Below are 25170 nucleotides of genomic sequence, written 5' to 3' on the forward strand. Positions count from 1 at the left end.
TGATGGGTGAATGCAAAGTGCTGCACATTATCTGTATGCAGGAGGCAATTCTCAGTAACTGTTATTATCCTGCATGATGGGTGACTGCAAAGTGCTGCACATTATCTGTATGCAGGAGGCAATTCTCAGTAACTGTTATTATTCTGTATGATGGGTGAATGCAAAGTGCTGCACATTATCTGTATGCAGGAGGCAATTCTCAGTAACTGTCATTATTCTGCATGATGGGTGACTGCAAAGTGCTGCACATTATCTGTATGCAGGAGGCAATTCTCAGTACCTGTTATTATTCTGCATGATGGGTGACTGCAAAGTGCTGCACATTATCTGTATGCAGGAGGCAATTCTCAGTAACTGTCATTATTCTGCATGATGGGTGACTGCAAAGTGCTGCACATTATCTGTATGCAGGAGGCAATTCTCAGTAACTGTTATTATACTGCATGATGGGTGGCTGCAAAGTGCTGCACATTATCTGTATGCAGGAGGCAATTCTCAGTACCTGTCATTATCCTGCATGATGGGTGACTGCAAAGTGCTGCACATTATCTGTATGCAGGAGGCAATTCTCAGTACATGTTATTATTCTGTATGATGGGTGACTGTAAAGTGCTGTAAATTATCTGTGAGCAGGAGGCAATTCTCAGTAACTGTTATTATCCTGCATGATGGGTGGCTGCAAAGTGCTGCACATTATCTGTATGCAGGAGGCAATTCTCAGTAACTGTCATTATTCTGCATGATGGGTGACTGCAAAGTGCTGCACATTATCTGTATACAGGAGGCAATTCTCAGTAACTGTTATTATTCTGCATGATGAGTGGCTGCAAAGTGCTGCACATTATCTGTATGCAGGAGGCAATTCTCAGTAACTGTCATTATTCTGCATGATGGGTGACTGCAAAGTGCTGCACATTATCTGTATGCAGGAGGGAATTCTCAGTAACTGTCATTATTCTGCATGATGGGTGACTGCAAAGTGCTGCACATTATCTGTATGCAGGAGGTAATTCTCAGTAACTGTCATTATTCTGCATGATGGGTGACTGCAAAGTGCTGCACATTATCTGTATGCAGGAGGCAATTCTCAGTAACTGTCATTATTCTGCATGATGGGTGACTGCAAAGTGCTGCACATTATCTGTATGCAGGAGGCAATTCTCAGTAACTGTCATTATTCTGCATGATGGGTGACTGTAAAGTGCTGCACATTATCTGTATGCAGGAGGCAATTCTCAGTAACTGTAATTATTCATCATCATGGGTGTCTGCAAAGTGCTGCACATTATCTGTATGCAGGAGGCAATTCTCAGTAACTGTCATTATTCTGCATGATGGGTGACTGTAAAGTGCTGCACATTATCTGTATGCAGGAGGCAATTCTCAGTAACTGTCATTATTCTGCATGATGGGTGACTGCAAAGTGCTGCACATTATCTGTATGCAGGAGGTAATTCTCAGTAACTGTCATTATTCTGCATGATGGGTGGCTGCAAAGTGCTACACATTATCTGTATGCAGGATGCAATTCTCAGTACCTGTTATTCTGCATGATGGGTGACAGCAAAGTGCTGCACATTATCTGTATGCAGGAGGCAATTCTCAGTAACTGTCATTATTCTGCATGATGGGTGGCTGCAAAGTGCTGCACATTATCTGTATGCAGGAGGCAATTCTCAGTAACTGTCATTATTCTGCTTGATGGGTGACTGCAAAGTGTTGCACATTATCTGTATATAGGAGGTAATTCTCAGTAACTGTTATTATTCTGCATGATGGGTGACTGCAAAGTGCTGCACATTATATGTATGCAGGAGGCAATTCTCAGTAACTGTAATAATTCTGCATGATGGGTGACTGTAAAGTGCTGCACATTATCTGTATACAGGAGGCAATTCTCAGTAACTGTTATTATTCTGCATGATGGGTGACTGCAAAGTGCTGCACATTATCTGTATGCAGGAGGCAATTCTCAGTAACTGTCATTATTCTGCATGATGGGTGACTGTAAAGTGCTGCACATTATCTGTATGCAGGAGGCAATTCTCAGTAACTGTCATTATTCTGCATGATGGGTGACTGCAAAGTGCTGCACATTATCTGTATATAGGAGGTAATTCTCAGTAACTGTTATTATTCTGCATGATGGGTGGCTGCAAAGTGCTGCACATTATCTGTATATAGGAGGTAATTCTCAGTAACTGTTATTATTCTGCATGATGGGTGGCTGCAAAGTGCTGCACATTATCTGTATGCAGGAGGCAATTCTCAGTACCTGTCATTATTCTAAATGATGGGTGACTGCAAAGTGCTGCACATTATCTATATGCAGGAGGTAATTCTCAGTAACTGTTATTATTCTGCATGATGGGTGACTGCAAAGTGCTGCACATTATCTGTATGCAGAAGGCAATTCTCAGTAACTGTCATTATTCAGCATGATGGGTGACTGCAAAGTGCTGCACATTATCTGTATGCAGGATGCAATTCTCAGTAACTGTAATTATTCTTCATCATGGGTGACTGCAAAGTGCTGCACATTATCTGTATGCAGGAGGCAATTCTCAGTACCTACAATTATTCTGCATGATGGGTGACTGCAAAGTGCTGCACATTATCTGTATGCAGGAGGCAATTCTCAGTAACTGTAATTATTCTGCATGATGGGTGACTGCAAAGTGCTGCACATTATCTGTATGCAGGAGGTAATTCTCAGTAACTGTCATTATTCTGCATGATGGGTGACTGTAAAGTGCTGTACATTATCTGTATGCAGGAGGCAATTCTCAGTAACTGTAATTATTCTGCATGATGGGTGACTGTAAAGTGCTGCACATTATATGTATGCAGGAGGCAATTCTCAGTAACTGTCATTATTCTGCATGATGGGTGACTGCAAAGTGCTGCACATTATCTGTATGCAGGAGGCAATTCTCAGTAACTGTTATTATTCTGCATGATGGGTGACTGCAAAGTGCTGCACATTATCTGTATGCAGGAGGTAATTCTCAGTAACTGTCATTATTCTGCATGATGGGTGACTGCAAAGTGCTGCACATTATCTGTATGCAGGAGGCAATTCTCAGTAACTGTCATTATTCTGCATGATGGGTGACTGCAAAGTGCTGCACATTATCTGTATGCAGGAGGCAATTCTCAGTAACTGTCATTATTCTGCATGATGGGTGACTGCAAAGTGCTGCACATTATATGTATGCAGGAGGCAATTCTCAGTAACTGTTATTATTCTGCATGATGGGTGACTGCAAAGTGCTGCATAATTATCTGTATGCAGGAGGCAATTCTCAGTAACTGTTATTATTCTGCATGATGGGTGACTGTAAAGTGCTGCACATTATCTGTATGCAGGAGGTAATTCTCAGTAACTGTCATTATTCTGCATGATGGGTGACTGTAAAGTGCTGCACATTATCTGTATGCAGGAGGCAATTCTCAGTAACTGTCATTATTCTGCATGATGGGTGACTGCAAAGTGCTGCACATTATCTGTATGCAGGAGGCAATTCTCAGTAACTGTCATTATTCTGCATGATGGGTGACTGCAAAGTGCTGCACATTATATGTATGCAGGAGGCAATTCTCAGTAACTGTTATTATTCTGCATGATGGGTGACTGCAAAGTGCTGCACATTATCTGTATGCAGGAGGCAATTCTCAGTAACTGTCATTATTCTGCATGATGGGTGACTGCAAAGTGCTGCACATTATCTGTATGCAGGAGGTAATTCTCAGTAACTGTCATTATTCTGCATGATGGGTGACTGTAAAGTGCTGCACATTATCTGTATGCAGGAGGCAATTCTCAGTAACTGTCATTATTCTGCATGATGGGTGACTGCAAAGTGCTGCACATTATCTGTATGCAGGAGGCAATTCTCAGTAACTGTCATTATTCTGCATGATGAGTGACTGCAAAGTGCTGCACATTATCTGTATATAGGAGGTAATTCTCAGTAACTGTTATTATTCTGCATGATGGGTGGCTGCAAAGTGCTGCACATTATCTGTATATAGGAGGTAATTCTCAGTAACTGTTATTATTCTGCATGATGGGTGGCTGCAAAGTGCTGCACATTATCTGTATGCAGGAGGCAATTCTCAGTACCTGTCATTATTCTACATGATGGGTGACTGCAAAGTGCTGCACATTATCTGTATGCAGGAGGCAATTCTCAGTAACTGTTATTATTCAGCATGATGGGTGACTGCAAAGTGCTGCACATTATCTGTATGCAGAAGGCAATTCTCAGTAACTGTCATTATTCAGCATGATGGGTGACTGCAAAGTGCTGCACATTATCTGTATGCAGAAGGCAATTCTCAGTAACTGTCATTATTCAGCATGATGGGTGACTGCAAAGTGCTGCACATTATATGTATGCAGGAGGCAATTCTCAGTAACTGTAATTATTCTTCATCATGGGTGACTGTAAAGTGCTGCACATTATCTGTATGCAGGAGGCAATTCTCAGTAACTGTCATTATTCTGCATGATGGGTGACTGCAAAGTGCTGCACATTATCTGTATGCAGGAGGTAATTCTCAGTACCTGTCATTATTCTGCATGATGGGTGACTGTAAAGTGCTGCACATTATCTGTATACAGGAGGCAATTCTCAGTAACTGTTATTATTCTGCATGATGGGTGACTGCAAAGTGCTGCACATTATCTGTATGCAGGAGGCAATTCTCAGTAACTGTCATTATTCTGCATGATGGGTGACTGTAAAGTGCTGCACATTATCTGTATGCAGGAGGCAATTCTCAGTAACTGTCATTATTCTGCATGATGGGTGACTGCAAAGTGCTGCACATTATCTGTATATAGGAGGTAATTCTCAGTAACTGTTATTATTCTGCATGATGGGTGGCTGCAAAGTGCTGCACATTATCTGTATATAGGAGGTAATTCTCAGTAACTGTTATTATTCTGCATGATGGGTGGCTGCAAAGTGCTGCACATTATCTGTATATAGGAGGTAATTCTCAGTAACTGTTATTATTCTGCATGATGGGTGACTGCAAAGTGCTGCACATTATCTGTATGCAGGAGGCAATTCTCAGTACCTACAATTATTCTGCATGATGGGTGACTGCAAAGTGCTGCACATTATCTGTATGCAGGAGGCAATTCTCAGTAACTGTAATTATTCTGCATGATGGGTGACTGCAAAGTGCTGCACATTATCTGTATGCAGGAGGTAATTCTCAGTAACTGTCATTATTCTGCATGATGGGTGACTGTAAAGTGCTGTACATTATCTGTATGCAGGAGGCAATTCTCAGTAACTGTAATTATTCTGCATGATGGGTGACTGTAAAGTGCTGCACATTATATGTATGCAGGAGGCAATTCTCAGTAACTGTCATTATTCTGCATGATGGGTGACTGCAAAGTGCTGCACATTATCTGTATGCAGGAGGCAATTCTCAGTAACTGTTATTATTCTGCATGATGGGTGACTGCAAAGTGCTGCACATTATCTGTATGCAGGAGGTAATTCTCAGTAACTGTCATTATTCTGCATGATGGGTGACTGCAAAGTGCTGCACATTATCTGTATGCAGGAGGCAATTCTCAGTAACTGTCATTATTCTGCATGATGGGTGACTGCAAAGTGCTGCACATTATCTGTATGCAGGAGGCAATTCTCAGTAACTGTCATTATTCTGCATGATGGGTGACTGCAAAGTGCTGCACATTATATGTATGCAGGAGGCAATTCTCAGTAACTGTTATTATTCTGCATGATGGGTGACTGCAATGTGCTGCACATTATCTGTATGCAGGAGGCAATTCTCAGTAACTGTTATTATTCTGCATGATGGGTGACTGTAAAGTGCTGCACATTATCTGTATGCAGGAGGTAATTCTCAGTAACTGTCATTATTCTGCATGATGGGTGACTGTAAAGTGCTGCACATTATCTGTATGCAGGAGGCAATTCTCAGTAACTGTCATTATTCTGCATGATGGGTGACTGCAAAGTGCTGCACATTATCTGTATGCAGGAGGCAATTCTCAGTAACTGTCATTATTCTGCATGATGGGTGACTGCAAAGTGCTGCACATTATATGTATGCAGGAGGCAATTCTCAGTAACTGTTATTATTCTGCATGATGGGTGACTGCAAAGTGCTGCACATTATCTGTATGCAGGAGGCAATTCTCAGTAACTGTCATTATTCTGCATGATGGGTGACTGCAAAGTGCTGCACATTATCTGTATGCAGGAGGTAATTCTCAGTAACTGTCATTATTCTGCATGATGGGTGACTGTAAAGTGCTGCACATTATCTGTATGCAGGAGGCAATTCTCAGTAACTGTCATTATTCTGCATGATGGGTGACTGCAAAGTGCTGCACATTATCTGTATGCAGGAGGCAATTCTCAGTAACTGTCATTATTCTGCATGATGAGTGACTGCAAAGTGCTGCACATTATCTGTATATAGGAGGTAATTCTCAGTAACTGTTATTATTCTGCATGATGGGTGGCTGCAAAGTGCTGCACATTATCTGTATATAGGAGGTAATTCTCAGTAACTGTTATTATTCTGCATGATGGGTGGCTGCAAAGTGCTGCACATTATCTGTATGCAGGAGGCAATTCTCAGTACCTGTCATTATTCTACATGATGGGTGACTGCAAAGTGCTGCACATTATCTGTATGCAGGAGGCAATTCTCAGTAACTGTTATTATTCAGCATGATGGGTGACTGCAAAGTGCTGCACATTATCTGTATGCAGAAGGCAATTCTCAGTAACTGTCATTATTCAGCATGATGGGTGACTGCAAAGTGCTGCACATTATCTGTATGCAGAAGGCAATTCTCAGTAACTGTCATTATTCAGCATGATGGGTGACTGCAAAGTGCTGCACATTATATGTATGCAGGAGGCAATTCTCAGTAACTGTAATTATTCTTCATCATGGGTGACTGTAAAGTGCTGCACATTATCTGTATGCAGGAGGCAATTCTCAGTAACTGTCATTATTCTGCATGATGGGTGACTGCAAAGTGCTGCACATTATCTGTATGCAGGAGGTAATTCTCAGTACCTGTCATTATTCTGCATGATGGGTGACTGTAAAGTGCTGTACATTATCTGTATGCAGGAGGCAATTCTCAGTAACTGTTATTATTCTGCATGATGGGTGACTGCAAAGTGCTGCACATTATCTGTATGCAGGAGGTAATTCTCAGTAACTGTCATTATTCTGCATGATGGGTGACTGCAAAGTGCTGCACATTATCTGTATGCAGGAGGTAATTCTCAGTAACTGTCATTATTCTGCATGATGGGTGACTGCAAAGTGCTGCACATTATCTGTATGCAGGAGGCAATTCTCAGTAACTGTCATTATTCTTCATCATGGGTGACTGCAACGTTCTGCACATTATCTGTATGCAGGGGCAATGTAGTAATCCAGATGTACCAGGTGGTGGAATTAGCCCATCCTTTCATTGTGTCCCATGCGTAGATGCTGCAACGCCAAGCTTGGGGCATGGCCACACCATCTTGTGAGTGTGGCTGCAGGCAGAGTAGGATAAAGTTCAAAAAGCAAAAACCAGAAAAAGAAAATGGACTATGAATATTCAAGGGAAATCCAAAAGAAAGGTAAGAAACAAATAGGTAAAACAATAGGAAAATCAGGGCCGTTGAGAGCAATTTAAAAAAAAAAAATTGCTGTGAAAGGGGATAGATATGCCCCCCTTGGCCAGAGGGCAGATCCAGGAAAAATGATCCATGCATTGGCCCACCATAACACTTGCAGGGAAAAAGAGGTAACTGCTGCTCCCTTGATCCTCCACAGTTCATCGCACAGTGGGCCTGATTCAGACCCACTCGTAAGTGGCAGCTCGTTCGCTCCGAGCGATGTTTGCCCAACTGCGCATGCGTACGGATCATTATACGCATGCGCAAACCAGTCAGTGCGGCCGAAATTCATGTGCTCGCAAAATAGCGAATGCCTGCTAATTTGAGTGACAGAATGAGGCGTATGTGGGTGGTAACAGGGGAAGGTGCTTGAAAAGGGGAAGTGGAGATCCGAACGCAGGCGTGCTTAAAGGTCAAAACGGGCGTTTTAAGGGAGTGCATAATTAATCCAGCAGCGTCATTGACCACGTCACTGGGTTATTTTAACTCAGAACTGCTCGCAAAATAGTGGTTGAAAAAACACACCACAAGAATAGCGAGCAGTTCATACGCTGGTCGATGTACTCGATTAATCTAATAAATAGCGGACATGACGTATGGTGCGAGCGGCCAGGGGGCGTATTTTTCAAATTTACGTTCGCATGTTTTGCTCGTTCGTTCAGACTTAGAGGCGTGAACAGACCGCAAAGTGCGAATGGTTCTTTTTAATAGCCACCCCTTTATAGAAAACGAACGACCGCAAATAGCGAGTGGCTCTGAATGAGGGCCAGTATCATTTGCTTGGCTGGGGAGAGAGACTACTGCACAATGAGCAGCAGCAGTCTCCTCTCTCTCTCTGCAAGATGGGCTACTGGCCTGGGCCCCCGCTGCACCTCTCCATCTTTCATGGGCATCGATGCCGAGGGGGGGCGGGTACAAATTACCCGGGCACGGGCTTGCTGGAGGGGCCGGGCACCGCCCCCCCTCTCTTCTACATCACAGCAGCCCAGCACATGCTGCTGTGTGCTGGGCTGCAGTGGGAGCAGCCTCCTATGCCTATGTGGGGAGCGATCATGCTGATCGCGCCCCCCATTGGCTGTGCGCCAAGCTAAGGGGCTCACAGCACCCCCCTCCCAGCGTGCAATGTTTTTTTCTGTGGGTTTTTTCCTAAGGGGGCGTGGCCATGCCTCCCGTGATTAGGCCATGCCCCCTGTCACACGGGCCCGGCGCGGCTCTTGGCGGCCCTATTCCTGGGATAGTACCAACTCTGCCCCCCCTTCAGAGCCCTGGAGGGAATTTAGGCAATATTACAGCAGGGCACACAGGCTTAGTTCAGGCATGCTGCAGCTGAGAGTTTAACACAATAATCCGGTAAAGGATACATGGGAGGAGCATGTATATAACCAGGGATGGCCGCTGCATCTCAGTACCCTGGCTGTTTGTATAAGTTATGAGAGCATCAGCCCCAATGAAGTTTAGAAGTACAAGGAAGCTAAAAGCCCTGTTACAGCAGTATTCCTGGTGACCAGGGTTGATGCAGCCGGTATGGATTGTGACGCATAGATTCCAATTTTGAATTGTGTTCATTTAGTTATACAATGATTTGACTGGAAAATATTTTCTCTATTCACAGAGCACTTGTAAGCAATTACAGAAACTTTGTGGATTTTCGTTTTGCCATTGAGGAGGTGAATAAAGATCCTAATATTTTACCCAATGTGACTCTGGGATATCTCTTATATGATTCTTGCAACAATGACAGGAAAGCTGCAAAAAGTGTGATACAAATATTATCAGGACCGGGTAGAACTGTTCCTAATTATTACTGTTCAGGGCAGGGAAAAATTGCAGGTTTTATTGGAGATTTTGTATCAGAAACAACTCTGCCCATAGCACAAATACTGAGTGTGTATGGATACTCACAGGTGAGTAATGTCTATATTCTAACGCACAGTTCCAGAGACAGAAGATTACTGGTTGTAGACGTAGCACTTCATGGACAGTCTGATCAGCTTAGTATACTGTAATTTCCACATAGCCACAGCACATATTTCACATGCAGATGAACCTCTACTGTACATACTGTACACACACCAAACCAATGCTCATACTTGCAGAGACTTGTCTCAGAGTGCTCTTCTCCCTGGTTCAAATGAGTCCAGCTGTCACAGATAACCCAGAGGTCGCTCCCATATACCTTTGCCTTTTTCTGGTCACTGATGTAGAGCTTCATCATTTCCTTCTTTGCAGCTACTTTCAGGTCCGGTGCAAGGTTTCCCGGCACCCTAGGCAAAGCTTAAGTTTTCCGCCCGTACTACCCCTCCCCTAACAAGACCAACTTCACTACTTTGCTCACATGACCCAGCTAAATGTTCACATGCACATCTGCACTCCAACAATTCCCTCACATTTCCCTTCACTTACATATGTTATTTCCCCAACTAAAGAAACATTTCTAACTACATAGTGCACTATACAGCGTCAATACACTTACTGACAGTGACACACATACAACATATATTTTATACATTACATGTTAATAAAATATAAAATCTGTACTACAGAACTATTGTTGTCATGTTTGTAAATTCTGATTATTACATACAGGCAGTTTACTGTAGTCAGACTCTGACACTCGCACCGCTCTCTGCCCAGGCAATACTCTGATTATCAGGGCCATAACTAGGGTAGTGCGACCTGTGCCAGTGCACAGGGCATCGCAGGGCAGGGGGCGCTGTTCGTGCCTCTCAATTTTCTGTTTATAATCATTTTCACTTGTAGCTTCCTCTTATTTTAACCCCAGCATCTCCTGGTCTCCCCTATCTCTTCCCTGGCCCTTCCCCATGAGGCCATGGCCCTTTTTTGGGTGTGTTATCTCCCCATTTAAAAAATAGGGGAGGTGCCAATGCTCTTTCTGGCACACGGCACCAAAAAGTCTAGTTATGGTTCTGCTGTTTTCCCTTTTGCTCCTCATCTTCCTCTCAGAGATGAGGAGCAGGGAATAGAGTACTAGGGGGTGTGGGCGATTTGCTGGCAGCAGGGGCATGTGATGCAGCCTGGCTAGTTTTTGTGCCTTGTTGAACTTGAACCCAGGTCCCTGACGCTGCAGTTCTGCTGGAGCCTGGAGGGGCTGACCGGAGAGTGAAGACTAGGAGACAGACTGTCAGACAGTGTGTGTGCAGCACTTTGATGCTGCAGACAGTTATTTACACACTGTCTGTCAGACTGTCTCTCAGTTCCAACTCCCTTACAAGCGCTGTCGCCGGGCGGACACCGCCGGGCGGGCGGGTCACCTACAGTCTCAATCATGTGACTGTGGTGGCTGCCGCCTGGCCTGAGTATACTGTGGAGTGAAGGGAAGGAGGACAACATTAGTGCAGCAGGCGCGGCTGGCAGTGGCTTCACAAGTGTCAGAGGCCGGCTGCCAGGCGGACATGTGATGGATGGTGCGTGATGTTGGACCTACTGGGGCAGCCAGTCTGTGACTGGCTGCCGCCTGCTTGCATAGCCACGTAGACATAGTGTGGTGGCCCGGCTGGCTTTACTAGTGCAGGTGCTGCTCTAATACGCTGCTGTCAGTCACTGTCACTGACAACTATAGGGCACCCTCTAGTGGATGGCACCCATACACAGATGCCTAATGTTGCCTAATGGTAGCACCAGCCCTGGTTACTTTACAATCATTCAAGACCCCAGCAACATTATGTAAGAGTTTAACTTACTCTATCGAAGCTATTGGAACATCGCAGTAAATACAATGGTCTACCAGTGCTTAGCTAAATGTGGGTAGGGACCCAGTGATGTCTGCTATCTGCAAGAAAGACTATTGCACAACTAATAATGCTCTATAATCAATTAGGCTATAATGTGAACAAGTCTCCACAGGCACATTGCACATAATCTCCTCCATTTCTGAGTGCCTCCAGCCTGATGGCATTTTATACCAGAACATGTGAGCTGCACCCACACTGACAGCAGAAGTGTTTTCCTATACCTCAGACCAGCAGTCTCCTTCTGTCCTCTCATCCACGGTCCTCTACCACTAGTAAGATAGTGGCTATTGTGCAGATAACACTTAACATTTTATGAGTAGTAGAATCCTTAAGGTACATTATGATGTGACGTATTTTATAGCAAATAAAGTCTAAAATTATTGTTGCAAAACATTTTTTACCAGTATTCATGTGAATGGTTATTTTATGAATAACTCAAAATACAAGTTTTAGTTGAGAAAAAGAAAAATGACTTGTGATATGATAAAACTTCCCTCAATGGTGACTCTCTGACATTATCTTCTGGCGTGCGCTCTTATGTGACTAGCAAAGCCAAATTTGGTCTTGATTATTCATTTGCAGGTGGCACAGTGTAACTGTCTGCTGGGTTAACTGTGCAGTTATAGGAGGGTTTCAAGCAAGCAAATGTGCAAAGTTGTCTCTTCCATTATTTAATTCATTTTGCCACTTTGTTCTACTTAGTGTGAGTATCTCCCAAGCATCGTGAGACAGGCCGCTTGAAGTCAGGTGATGCTATAAGACATCCTTGTACTGCAGGTATTGACCCCCAGCCTTGCACTTTCCACACGAAAGCTCAGAGTAGAAAACCGACTTGGCAACCTCAAGTCATTCATTCCCACTTGGTATCCACACTATCTCAACTGGCCCCTCGTCAGCAAACACTCTATTCCATTCATCTTAGTCTGACAAAAAATCTCAGAGTTTGGGACACAATTTGCCATTCACACACAAAATTGTCTGTAGGCATTTCAGGTGGAGGTTGTCCAGTCTTCTAATGTCTTCCCTGTAGAGGCACCAGCTCTTAGAGACATACAGCAATAACAGTAGCAAAATTGCTTTATATACAGTGAGTTTAGTCTGGAGATCATGATACTTCCATATTCTCTGATTGAGTTTGCCGAAACCAGCAGCAGTTTTGTCAGTATATGTACTGTAGCAATTTCAAACTCAAGACGGTTGTAGTCGAATTATGCTTCCTAGGTACCAAAACTATCATACTTCTTCCATTCAGAGTGACAACATCATGGTTTTCAGGTGTACCATTTATAGGTTGTTTCAGTTTCTGGGTTTTTAACACGCTTATCACCATGACAAATTTTTGGCATGATTCATCCAAGTTTCCCACATATTTGTTCAAGTTTTCCATGCTGTCAGCCATAAAGCATCATCATCATCATCATCATCATCATCATCATCATCATCGGCATACAGAACTTCTAACATAAAGACCTGTCTGACTTTATGTTTTGCCCTGAAGCAAAATAGGTCAAAGACACACAGAGCATCATTCATCACAGCAGCAAAGTAAATGACAAACAGTGTAGGACCCATAACACAGCCTTGCTTGACACCACTGTTGAATTGGAATCTGTCTGTGAAGTCATTTTCATGTTGTACTTTGGCCATCATGGCATAGTGGAATTGGCTTAGTAAGTTAAACAACCTCGCAGGACATTCAATCTTCTCAAGCATGAACTAAAGAGCATTCCTCAGTACCCTGTCAAAAGCTTTCTCAAGATTGGAAAAGCACACATAGAGAGCCCATTGTCATTTAGAGAAAGATATAGATAAGTGGGGATAACCAGTTTGCACATAGGCTCTGCTGCTCAGTCTCATACCAGCTGCAGAGGAGAGGGAGTGAGAGATCTGCTAGTGCAGTGATCCCATAAAACAAAAGTCAAGCAGTGGTTGTCGTCATCAACCCCAATTTCTGCTGTTAGTTGTCTTGCCGTGTGGTATCGGACAACCAATGAGAGAACTATAAAGCTGGTATGGGAACCACTGGGAGGGTATAGAAATAGTACAATAGAGAAAACACTGTGTTGAAATATCCACAATAGTATCTTCAAATCAGCTACTTAGTAGCTGTAGTGATAGCTTTACTTGAATACAAATGAAACATAGGACCTATGATCTCAGGTCTACTATATGCAGTAAAGACAGCAATGACAATGCTATATCATAAATAATTCAGCCTGAGTACAGATACAGATGTGTCCACATTCACCTTTCTGAAAATTGTGCCATGGCCTGCCATTCATGGCATGAGATAATCAGCCCGGCCAAGATATAACTGTCGGGACATGTGTAAGGAGGCTGAAATATAGCGCAGTACCACTTTTCAGACAGCAGGTGGCATTTTTAGAAAAGTATACTTCGGCTGCGTAAGTAGAAAGATGGAGAGGAAGAACCTATACAGTAAGCTGCCTCCCATTGCTGTGACAGACAGGCTTACAAAATGTCCTGCATACTTTGGCTACATATACAGTAAAAGGTCCTAGCGCTTGGAAATATGGCTCTAAATTTCATACACTGGAGCCATAAATAACATTCTTAGATAACGACATACAGTAGAAAATAGCGCTTGGAAATATAGCTCCATATTTCCTATGCTGAAAAAAACTGTTGCTTTATTTCTAGTTGGAACTAGATCTCTATAACAGAAGCTGTCAGTTTCAGTTCATATTCACTATTTAAAAGGTAAAAGACTTAAGTATTTTCCAGTAGGTGTTATAGCGTAGGGATAAGGTGACTGCACATCACACCAGGCGTTTAGGGTTTGAGTCTCAGTGAAAATACTTTTTTTGTTCTTCTCCAAAAATACATTTATATGATTCAAGAATATAATATTATCAGTAATCTAATTTTAATAACAATAATTTTTTTTAGAAAAAAATCATATTTCATCTAGAGGATGTAAACAGCGTGTATAGTATGTGGGGATCAGAGTCAGTGAGGATGGTGTGTGTCTGTAGGGATTTCATAGAGACATACTGTAGACATTACCACTTGAAAATATGGCACCGTACTGTATTTCATATACTGGAGCCATAAAATCCCATTTTAGATAAATGACATAGAAAATAGCACTTGGAAATATAGCTCCATATTTCCTATGCTGAATAAGACCTGTTGCTATATTTCTAGCTGGAACTAGATCTCTATAAGATGTTCAGCAAGCAGGAAAATTATATACTTGTGAGCAAGTTAAGACCAAGGATTGAGGGCGGTTCAAATCCCGACAGTGGAAGCCCAGCAGGTTTGAAGATCCTGAACGTCAAGAGGTAAGTATTAACTAACCCTATTACTATTCTACCCCCTAACCTTCCTTTAGGGGTGTCTAACCCTAACCTCCCCCCAAGTGCCTAAACCTAACCTCCCCCTAAGTGCCTAATCCTAACCCCCCTTCCCCATAGCCTAACCCTAAGTCTCCCGAGGGTGTGCCTAACCCTAACCTCCCCACGGGGGTGCCTAACTCTAACCCCCCCTTCCCCTAGCCTAACCCTAATCTCCTGGGGGGGTGCTTAACCCTAAGTCCCCCTCAGGAGCCCCCCTAACCCTCCCTCCCACGCGGCTGTCTGTGCCCGATGCCCGGCTTACCTTCGATCAGTAAGCCTGGTGTCGTGCTCCCAGCATAGGTCTAATGACAGGCATCGGCTTTCGACACCTGTCATTAGTACCACGCTGGGATTAGAAAGTCGGGAAGCTGGCGGTCGGGATTTAGACCGTCGGCTTCCTGACTACATCCCGGAAGTGGGGTGTGGGGAAGTGTGTAGAAAGGCTGTTGCTGTGTTTTGGGTAGGAGAGGACGCACACAGAGCCACCACAGCTGTGATCAGGGAGGGAGGAGGAAGGAGGTGAGCTGCTGCTGTCACATTGCTGTTGGTGGGGAAGGGGGCAAACATAGCCAATTATGAGGATGGGGGGAGGATAGCTGCTTGGAGTGTGTGCACTAAACATAGGATATCAAAGTAAAACATTGGAACTAAAGCACCAATGTTTTTAACATTGACTACAAAGATTGTTTAGACCTAAACATTGGTTCTGGTACATCAATATTAACTGATGTTTCTATTTTAAAAAAGTAAACTACTGTACCTGTAGGTACTTAAACAAATAAATTATAATACACTAATAGACTTCTGAAATCATACTTATTCTATGTTTATTTTATAGAGGCTTACAGTATATACAGTCCAGCAGTTCAAAAAAACAGCAACACTCACAGTATTTAAAAATTGCAAAACTCCTTTATTAGATCAGTAAAGACCTGGTACTTCTTAGGCAGCATACTACAAGCATCCCTCCTGACACGTTCAGAACCAGAAGTCAGAACCAGTGTACATGTGTGAGTGCATGTATGTTTATTAAAATGTTACTATCTACAGTGTGTGTGTGCTCTGTGTTTTTTAATATTGCTTTTGCTGTGGAATACAGGTACCAGCAAGCCCGTATTGTACCAGCATGCGGGGGAAGCTTGCAGGGACCTGCAGTTCCAAAGCAAAAGACAATATTTTTAACTATTTGAAATGCTCTACACTACACTATTGACCTGGCACCCACCACCTTATGGGTGCCAGGGATAGCTACGAGCTATTAGCCTAAGACTGGGGTGCCCTGCAGATGGGGACCCTTTTATTGGGGCAGAGCCAGCTCCAGGGGAAGCCACACCCTGTGCTGGATAGGTAAAATGCACCCTTGTAATGTCAGGCTAGGGGCAAGCCCAACACTTCATCACTAGCTGGGCTTCCCCAAGCCCTCTCCTAGCACTGAATGGATGCTGCCCACATGCATGCAGCATCCATTCAGCTACTCTGGGGTCCAGGACTGCCACACAGCTGCAGCAGTGGGGGTGCCCAACCTTCCGACCAGACCACCCACGGGACACTTTGGCCCATGGGTGGAACAGCGGGACAGTGCTGTCCCGCTGAAGGCAGGATATTGGTCAGTGCATCTTTTTCAACTGCACTGGTTGAACACCCCAAAAGGCGGCCTTGATTGGAGAGTCCCTAGCTCCCCAGGGATCACCGGCCTAGGCTGAATATCGGTCAGGGTTAATGCTTCAACTGGGGGGCCCAATAAAAGGGCTCCCCTGGCTGTGGCATTAGCCTCCTCACTAGAAAAAGTCCAGTGCTGGTTCTGAATAGTTCTGAATAATACAGGGGACCCTACTCATTTTTCCCCCTGTATTTCCAGAACCAGGACCGGATCTGTGCCCAGTGCTTGTTGCGCACTGCCCCTATGTCATTTGTCCCCCATATTTTGGCAACCAGGCCTGGTTCTGACTAGCCCAGTGCTTGTTGTGCTTAAGTACAAGGGACCCCTATGTCATTTGTCCCCTGTATTTAAGCAAAACCAGCACTGGGTCACTAAAAGCCCAGGGCTCTTTTGTGGAGGGATGGGGCATGCCATTTTTATTTATTTTTTTCACAGTTTTTTTTTTTAACTGCAGCAGCACAGATGGGTCTCTCTGATCCCGTCCGTGCTCTGTGTTAATGACACAGATGCATGTAGCATAGATCTCCCTGGTCTGTGCTACATGCATCTGTGTCATATCCCATTCAATCTAATGATTATGCAAATCAGTAGATCGTGCACCAATGATTGGGTGAACTTTTTGCTGCACATCGTTCACTTTAGCTGCTGAAGAGAGTTCATGGGTGATTGCTGTGTATCATCTATGGTAATAAAGTGGAAAGAAAAATATTGTGCAGCCAGCAACATTATTGGTCAATGAATGTACAGTGTAACCATGGAAAATGGGTGCTATTTTTGGACGAAGGGAGGGACCAACTGTACAACAGTGTCTCAACACACAAAGGGCAACATTAATGAGTGGTAACAAAACACAGGGGGAGGGCTAATGAACATGTGCAGCCTTTAAAAATGAATTCCTCCAACCTCCCCCTCTGTGTTGAGAAAAGCAAAGGGTTAACCTGGAGAAGGACATGAACATACTGTAAATTACTGATGGTCAGTTTTTGAATTATACTTTATCTAGCACCATAATATGAAATATGGAGCCATATTTCCAATCATTATTTTATATGTTGTTTATCTAAAATGTGTTTTTATGGCTCAGTATATGAAATATGGAGTCATATTTTCAAGGGGAAATTTCTACAGTACAGTATATCACTAAGAAATCACTACACACACACCATCCTCACTGACTCTAATCCCCAAATACTGTACACGCTGTTTATACCCTCTAGATGAAATATGATTTTATACTAAAAAGTTTTATTGTTATTAAAATTATATTATTGATAATATTATATTATTGAATTCTAAAAAATTATTTTTGGAGAAAAAAAAGGTTTACACTGATATTCAAACCCTAATTTCCTGGTGTGATGTGCAGTCAACTTATCCCTATGCTATAACACCTACAGGCAAATACTAAAGTCTTTTACCTCTTACATAGTGAATATGAACTGTAACAGCTTCTGAACCGCCCTCAATCCTTGGTCTTAACTTGCTCACAAGTATATAATTTTCCTGCTTGCTGAACATCTTATAGAGATCTAGTTCCAACTAGAAATAAAGCAACAGTTTTTTTCAGCATAGGAAATATGGAGCTATATTTCCAAGCGCTATTTTCTACTGTATGTCGTTATCTAAGAATGTTATTTATGGCTCCAGTGTATGAAATTTAGAGCCATATTTCCAAGCGCTAGGACCTTTTACTGTATATGTAGCCAAAGTATGCAGGACATTTTGTAAGCCTGTCTGTCACAGCAATGGGAGGCAGCTTACTGTATAGGTTCTTCCTCTCCAGCTTTCTACTTACTCAGCCACAGTATACTTTTCTAAAAATGCCACCTGCTGTCTGAAAAGTGGTACTACACTATATTTCAGCCTCCTTACACATGTCCCAACAGTTATATCTTGGTGGGGCTGGTTATCTCATGCCATGAATGGCAGGCCTTGGCACAATTTTCAGAAAGGTGTATGTGGATACATCTATAACTGTACTCAGGCTGAATTATTTATAATATAGCATTGTCATTGCTCTCTTTACTGCATATAGTAGACCTGAGATCATAGGTCCTATGTTTCATTTGTATTCAAGTAAAGCTATCACTATAGCTACTAAAATCTGATTTGAAGTTACTATTGTGGATGTTTCAACACAGTGTTTTCTCTATTGTACTATTTCTATACCCTCCCAGTGGTTCCCAAACCAGCCTTATAATTCTCTCATTGGTTGTCCGATACTGGACGGCAAGACAACTAACAGCATAAATTAGGGTTGATGATGACAACCACTGCTTGACTTTTGTTTCATGGGATCACTGCACTAGCAGATCTCTCACTCCCTCTCCTCTGCAGCATGTATGAGACTGAGCAGCAGAGCCTATGTGCAAACTGGTTATCCCCACTTATCTATATATTTCTATAATCCTAATTATCATCACATGATGATGTTTGAACATCGATTACCTTTACCTTTGTGAGGATTTTAGAATGATATCATTGATATGTAGACCCAGTGTATAATCATCCTCTTTTAAGGTGATCTCATACCGTATTCACAGTGATTTAGATACTTGTACCAGCATCCTTTCTTTACATTCCCAGTGATTTTTCATACCAACCTATTGATTTTCTAATTGGTTGTCAGATACAATTTAGCAAGACAACCGATAGTAGAAGTTAGGGTTAATGACGTTGACCACTGTTGACTGCTACTTCCAGGGGTTAAAGCACTAGCAGATCTCTCACTCCTCCTCCACTCCTGTGTGTGATAGGGAGCAGCACAGCCTAGCTGCAGTATCTTACATCCCCTTACTCCTGTGTGTGATAGGGAGCAGCAGAGCCTAGCTGCAGTATCTTACATCCCCTTACTCCTCTCTTCATTACTCACTGTCCTCACCTTATATTGCTGGGTGTTGATACTCTAGGTTGTCACTCCACGTATCTATTGAATATTCTCAGCAACTTTCTGACCTGGTTTTTTTATGATTATTATACATGTTTAATGTTGCATTGTTTATTGTTATATTTTCATATCTCGCCTTTCCCTCATCTGGGTAACCACTACCGAGATAACGATCTGTGTAAGTCCATTTTAATCTTTTTTCCTTGCAAAAATTAATAAAGGTTATATTTTAAGATATGTTGATTGCCATTTAGCTATGAGAGTGCATCCTATAGAGTATTTGAGTTGAAGTTCTCACAGAACTGATATACCCTTCCCTTTTTGTCTACTTGCAGTTACTCTGAGTAGCACAACCACCACCAGCCACAGTGGTATTTCATTACCACACAATACAGTTTAGGTGGATATAGCTTATTATATATACCTCTTATACATTCCAAGAGACATATGTGGAGCTGTGCGGTGATTCTCAAATCCCTCTTCCCCATCCCACATCTTAGTTATTTGTATAAAGTAGCAGATTAAAGTAGCAAATTTTAAGAAAAATCACAAGGCTTGGCTAATTTACAGATTGAAAGGGATGGCACATTTAGCCATATGGCTAGATTTTAGGAAAGGTGTATGTGGACACATCTGTAGAAGCATCTTTCCAGTTCTGAGGTATGGCTTCTGCCTCAAAGATATTCAGTATCAGCTTGTATAGTCTGTTTTTGATATTTTGTACCACCATACTTATAGACTTCTGTGGGCAGAGTATCTGAGCCAGATGTTTTACAATTTTTGATTCAGTTCACTGCTTGATGGAATTCCTCAAAAGATGGTGGGTCTTCAAATTCTGATGCTGTTGGCAGTTTCTCAAGCAAGCTTATGTAGGGTAGGTCTACACCCTGGCTGTCAGGGTTTAATACTTCATTGAAGTGTTTGGCCCATAATGCAAGAATGTCCTCGGGATCATGGTTGGTTTAATCATGCAAGTAGACTGGGACTGTCTTCTTTGATTTAGAACCAAAGACACTTTTGAGCCCTTCAAATAACTTTGCAGTCTGGTTGGTATCAGCAAAATGGTGTAGTTCCTTGGCCTTTGCAAGTCACCACTGATTTTTCAGTTCTTGCACCTTCAATTTGAGTACCTGCTGGATGATTCTGCATTGCTCATTACATGTTGAATTCTTTAGGACGGACCTTGGTTCCTCATGAGCTTCTGTATATCAACATCAGATTTCTCAAACCTATCCAGGTTTTTCTTTTGCGGTCTACTAAATACTCTCTGGCAAATGGAATGTAGGGATTTTACATACAAATGCCAGGCTTCATCAATTGATGCACCCTCTTCACGTACTGTATGGTTGTCATTATATTACCAAATTCTGCATCCAGTTTATGCTGTGTCTCCTCATCATGGACACATTTAGCAAATGCCAGTCAAGATGGAATTTTATATTCTGCTTTTCCTGGGGGCTAATAGTTCAGCCTCATTTTAGATCATATAAGATGGTGATCTGTCCAACCTTGTGCACCATGCATGGCTCTAGTTGTCACCACATCCCTGAGATCAAGAAGGTCATTTACTATGAGGGAGATCACCCAAATTCAGTAACTATGTCCACAGAGAGTGGCCCCTTCCACTAGGTTTAGTCCACGGGTCGAGGTTTCTTTCTGAGTTGTGGCCTCTGCATACATAACAGCTACTTGGAGCCACTAGTGGAGAGTTATAGTGGCCAGCAGCCCAGTCAGCAACCAGCACACGCAAGCAGCAAGTTGACCGGTAGTTCTGTAATTGTCCAACTGCTATACACCCCACTACACCCAATTAGTGAACCCAGCTGCTGAGATGACACAGTGGTATGATAAATTGGGCCATCTTTGCATACTGCACAATGCAGTGTACAGTGTACAATAGTGTGATGTGTCTTTCCATGCTAATTTAGCAGCATGGCATCGTTCATTGCATCATCCCATCTACTGTGCATATGCACTATGCATTCCTGCATGATATATAACTCTGATCCACATCAGAACAATATATTGTGCAGGGAATTACATAGTGTGTACCCAGGATTACATCCTTATGGTGCATTGTGATGTGATATGTTTTATAACAATATTTGTATAAATGATGTATGTTGCAGAAACTGTCACTGTCCTTCACCTCAAATATGAAATGTTTTATGATAAAATGGAATGTGGAGTTAGACCTATGCTCATTCAACCTTATGAAGCTTATCATAGAAAATAGAGAACTTTCCATTCAAAAGATGTAAGAATATATATATTAATTTGGAATAGATTGTAACCCATTAAAATTTTGAAGATTTAAGGAACCTTGAATCCCTCATCAATAAGAGAATTGAAGGAGGAATTATTAATTAGAACAAGAGGAAGTTTGCACAAGATATAGAGAACTATAAACATAAACATAGAATGAAATGAGAAAATGACACTCACAATATATGAACAGATTTAGAGGCAGACCTTCTCCTTTGTACAGATGCGTTGCACAATGTACAAAGGAGAAGTAAAGAAATTAATCTCAGTCCAATACATCCAAAACCAACAATATAGAATCTGGATGGTAGGTATAGGTTTACCTCTAACTATTATTGCACACACAAAAAATCAAACTTACCCCATATGTGGGGCATTGTAATCATTCCAAATTAGATTGATCATATGATCATTATCTTTCCCACATACAGTAGGAAGAGAAATAGGAGGTAATACATTTGATCAATTCAATAGAATAAATGAGCAACTCCAACTCTATTATTTGAAATATACAAGGGTCCATCAATTTAATTCAGGGGATGAATGTCACAACCAGAGATAAGAGACAGGTAAGACTATACACCTGAATGCCATGAGTGCAGTGGGCAGTTTTAACTATGGTAGATGTAAATATCAAGCAATTTGGATCTACCTCCATGTGCAATTATGAATCAAATCAATACCAGAGCTGAGAGAGTTATATACAACAAAGATCCAATGTGCATATGAATGTATGTATACTCTTTTCAACTTAGTTTTAAACCAACCAACACCCCACGCTGGACACAAGTGTGATACCCAAAAATACACAAAATCTACACAACAGCAACAAAATAAGGAGGAGGAAATAAAGTTCAACTGCAAGTGGGGAAATCAAGGTGGAGCCAAAACAAAATCAAAGAAAGAAAAAGATAATAGGAACAAAGAAACATCAATGGAGGTCATATTAAACCTAAGTAAGCACATATAAACCTATGGAGAGATCAACATCCTTAAGAAAGGACTCAAGTTTGCTCCTACAAAATAATTGAATGAATTGGATATGTTTTTAGATTACATACTTTTATTAGGAAAATTACTCTCAATAAAATTCTTCAGTAGGAAGAACACTAAAGAGATTCCCCACATCCCAAAGCAGGATGAATATATCCACACAGTTTCAAGGAAAATCTACTCTTTTTTAAGACCCTACATCTTAAATGGCAATTGCTAAACTACTTTCAGAGAAAAATTAAATTGGATATTGAGAACATACAAGAGAAATTGAGCAACAAGAGGTTGAATAAAATCAAATCAAATTTATTGTCACATCCGCATAAAATGCATCAGCGAAAGTAAAATGCAGGATAACTCACAATCAACAATTACAAAACACAATTTAAAATATATATATTAACTATAGCAGCAGGAAAAATCTATTCCGCACCCTACTAGTGCGACACCTGAGACAACTAAAACGCTTTCCAGAAGGCAAAAGTGAGAACAAAGAGTGACAAGGATGGCTATGGTCGGCAACCATCTTTTTTGCTTTAGAGGCACACCTTTTAATATAAATGTCTTCTAGCCCAGGTAAAGACTGACCGATAATTCTTTCAGCTGCCCTAATCACTCTGGACAATGATCTAGGTTCCAAACATGTGGAGTTACCATACCAGACAGTGATCGAGTAGATTAAAAGGCTCTCAATTAAACCACGGTAGAAATTTACCAGCAACATCCTAGATAATCCTCCTCCTATTAATCTCCTTAGGAAATACAGGCATTGCTGAGCCTTTCCTACCACAGAAGAGACATGCGACGACCACGACAGGTCCTCTGAAAATTTTGTGCCAAGAAACTTAAAACCACCCACCCTCTCAACTTCAACACCATTCAAAAATAAGGAACGGGAAACACTTTTCTTTGACCTCCTAAAATCAATCACTACCTCTTTAGTTTTTTTACTGTTTAACAACAACTTATTCTCCTCACCCCATCTAGTAAGTTGATCTACCTCCGTCCTATAGCTAACCTCGTCTTCGTTAGTAATCAAACCTACTATTGTAGTATCATCTGCAAATTTCATGATTAAATTAGATTCAGAACTGGAAACACAGTCTGAAGTATACAAGGAATAAAGGAAGGGACTAAGAACGCAACCTTGGGGTACTCCTATGTTCACAACAATTGGAGATGAAAACAGATCCCCCAGCCTAACCGACTGCGAATGGTCAGACAGAAAATCCAGCAACCAATTACAGATAGACGCATCAAACCGATTGCTAACAATTTTGCAATAAGTAAAGATGGTACTACAGTGTTAAAAGCAGAACTGTAGTCTACGAAACAACAGTCTAACATATGAATCCCTGTTCTCTAGATGGCACAGTACCTTATGAAGAACCATAAGGGCAGCATCTTCAGTAGATCTATTAGATCTGTATGCAAATTAATAATTAACAAAAGCATCTGGGATGCTACCCTTAAGGTGTACCAAAACCAAATGCTCAAAACACTTCATGATTAATGAAGTAAGGGCAATAGGGTGAAAATCATTTAAACCAGAAATGGACATGGATTTAGGAACTGGAATAATAGTGGTAGTCTTAAAACAGCCCGGGACAATACCTTGAGCAAGGGACAAATTAAAAATAATCGTGAGAATGCCAGGTAATTGATCAGCGCACTCACGCAAGACTTTTCCGGGAATACAATCAGGACCAGCAGCCTTCCTAGAACTGGTTCCCGGCAAACAAGACCTAACATCGGCCTCTTCCAAGATCCAAGAACCCACTGGATCCTTTTTTAGTTTTTTAATCGGGATAGCACAGATATTATCTGTCACATCAAACCTAGCATAAAACTTATTAAATGCGTCAGCCAAAGGGCCACCCACCTTAGGACCACCCGAATTCAAAGCTTTATAATCAGTAAGGTGTTTAATGCCCTGCCACAGGTGACACTCTATCCTATCAGAGTAGGCCTTTTTAGCCAGTCCAATACCCTTCTTCAAATCAGACGGGGCAATGGAGTATGCTAAACAATCCCCTGATTTAAAGGCGAGGTCTCTAGCTCATAACAAGGAACGTACATTGCCATTCATCCAAGGTTTATCAATGGGGAAAAAACGATAGACTTCCTGAATGTTACACTTTCTATACAACAGTTCAGATATAATAAAACCATAGAAGCTAAGTGGTCTACATTTATATCAGAACCCATCCTAGCTTCCTCTAAAAACAAATCCCACTCGGTACAATCCAAGCATCCTTGTAGTTTCAGTAAGGCCCCCTCCGGCCACACAGTAACATTCTTAATAACCGCACCAGTTTGCCTAATCAGAGAAAGATACTTTGATACTAAAAAAGGGATACATGATCGGACAGCCCTATATGAGGGCACAAAGAAGTTTTATACGCATTCTTAACATTAGAATAAATGTAGTCTAATATATTAGAACCACGCGTTGGCAGCTCCACATTCTGAATTAATTTTGGAAAAACCACCTTCAAATTAGCCTGATTAAAATCACGGGCAACAATAAAAGCACAATCCGGATAAAAAGACAAATATTTTGAGAAAG

The sequence above is a fragment of the Taudactylus pleione genome, unplaced genomic scaffold (assembly GCF_031769625.1).
Source record: "Taudactylus pleione unplaced genomic scaffold, aTauple2 ptg000627l, whole genome shotgun sequence".
Lineage (NCBI taxonomy): Eukaryota > Metazoa > Chordata > Amphibia > Anura > Myobatrachidae > Taudactylus > Taudactylus pleione.